The sequence below is a fragment of the Schistocerca nitens genome, chromosome 6, assembly GCF_023898315.1.
Source record: "Schistocerca nitens isolate TAMUIC-IGC-003100 chromosome 6, iqSchNite1.1, whole genome shotgun sequence".
Lineage (NCBI taxonomy): Eukaryota > Metazoa > Arthropoda > Insecta > Orthoptera > Acrididae > Schistocerca > Schistocerca nitens.
Genome location: NC_064619.1, coordinates 360,478,758 through 360,480,875, shown reverse-complemented (window position 1 = coordinate 360,480,875; position 2,118 = coordinate 360,478,758). Strand labels below are relative to the sequence as shown.

The 2,118-nt window shown below is 41.5% G+C and overlaps 1 non-coding gene across 1 annotated transcript; it reads right to left on the bottom strand.

Annotated features, from left to right (window-relative positions):
* Positions 1 to 1,023: 1,023 nt before the first annotated feature.
* Positions 1,024 to 1,098, bottom strand: Trnat-ugu (transfer RNA threonine (anticodon UGU)). The gene has a single exon. It is a non-coding gene; the product is annotated as a tRNA-Thr (tRNA).
* Positions 1,099 to 2,118: the final 1,020 nt, after the last annotated feature.

The following is a 2,118-nucleotide window of genomic DNA, read 5'->3' as shown; positions in this document are numbered from 1 at the left end:
AATCAATGTGTTCTATTTATTTGAAATATTTTTGTTATGATGTATGTACTTTTGTGAAAATCAACCAACGCCCAAAGTGAACTAAATAATTAGGCTCAATATTTCCCGAACAGAAGACCCTGTGACCACTGTTGAGTGTATTTGTGCCGTCTCAGTGTACTTAACGATAGCAAAACCATGGTTCTGGGAGTCTGTCAGTCACTGAATAGAAAGCGAGATAAATTTTCAGGGAGACGCTGTAGAACACTTGTTCCACAAATGTTTCCATCTCCATACCCGAAATCGATTATGCACGCCGAGTGTCGTTCGGCACTGAGATCTACATTGAAGATCTTGGGTGACAGAAAATTTTTGCTCTAATATTTTGCCTCAAAATGGGGATGGGTACGTGGTGTAAACTTCCTAAATACTACACTATGAACAATGTATCCAGCACAATCTCAAAATTATCAGTGTTTCGTTGAGTCAATTAGTGTGAAACTTTCTGTTCTTTTCTTTGTTTATCGTATGGAGACATTTAGCTCGTTATGTTGCCCGAGAAGGTTAATCAATCTCCTAGTAATCGGTTTGAGTGTCATAGTAACCTCCCATCGACATAAATCAAAAGAAATTAATGCATTATACGATTTCGTAATAGTCATCGCCTACAACAGGTGCTCTTCGCAATGTTAATTAGTTATTTCACATACTAATGAAAATACATTCTGCGATGCAGAAAAAAAGTTTTTGGCAAAGAGTACTTTTAGTTATACTTCTTCGGTCTGTATCATCCACAATTGGAGCTTGAGATGAATGACGTGTGTGATAACGTTTTTCAATCAAATGGTACCTCAGTAGTTGACTTCATGGGAGTTAAGATTCCTCTACGTGTAGGGTTCTTGGAATACGCTAAACAGGCATTAACAAAAATTTTTGTTTACTTTTTTGGAATCTAAGGTATATGAATTTTAAATGATAATTAAATAGACACCCTAGCTGCAAGCAGGCGTTGATACACTTCATTGGGGACATGTTGAAAATGTGTGCCCCGACCGGGACTCGAACCCGGGATCTCCTGCTTACATGGCAGACGCTCTATCCATCTGAGCCACCGCGGGCACAGAGGATAGTGCGTCTGCAGGGACTTATCCCTTGCACGCTCCCCGTGAGATCCACATTCCCAACATGTCCACAACACTGCATTCGTAGTGCGCCTAATAGATGTTTGCCCATCATACTCATTACTCGTGGCAGATTAATCTACCAAGTCCCGTACGAGTTCGGGACTTGGTAGAGTAATGAGAATGATGGGCAAACATCTATTAGGCGCACTACGAATGTAGTGTTGTGGACATGTTGGGAATGTGGATCTCACGGGGAGCGTGCAAGGGATAAGTCCCTGCAGACGCACTATCCTCTGTGCCCGCGGTGGCTCAGATGGACGCCGGCACGGTAGCTCAGCGTGCTCGGTCAGAGGGTTTGCAGCCCTCTGTAATAAAAAAACTGAGCTGATCGATCAAGAACGAACTTAAATGGATGTCTTACGACGTCCGCCCCGAGCAGATGCAACGAACAAAAGCGAACAAAATGAGATTAAAAAAAAAAGAAAGATGGATAGAGCGTCTGCCATGTAAGCAGGAGATCCCGGGTTCGAGTCCCGGTCGTGGCACACATTTTCAACATGTCCCCAATGAAGTGTATCAACGCCTGCTTGCAGCTAGGGTGTCTATTTAATTATCATTTCATTTCGAGCAAAAGCTGCATGGTCATCGACGGTAACTGTTCTTTCGGGAACAGATACTACCGTCATATATAGTTAAATGAATTTTATTTATTTCTGCTTCTTCAAAATAAGTACGATAAGTCAATACGTCAGCACTCTGGTATTTTTTATTCTAGCTGGATATCATGTTTTAATACTCCTTGTAAATTCTGGATGTCACGTTGCAATTCACTTCCAATTTCAAAAGACATAGATGGGATCCTCACTCATCAATTCTGCCAACACTGACTGGACCTCTGATCTGCCGATGTCACACTATGTGACTGCATGCGTGTGTACATTTATTCAGTTAAAACCTTGAGAACTTTCGTCCCCTCTTCAGAGCTATGCTATTATTAAAATTTAAATATCCTTCT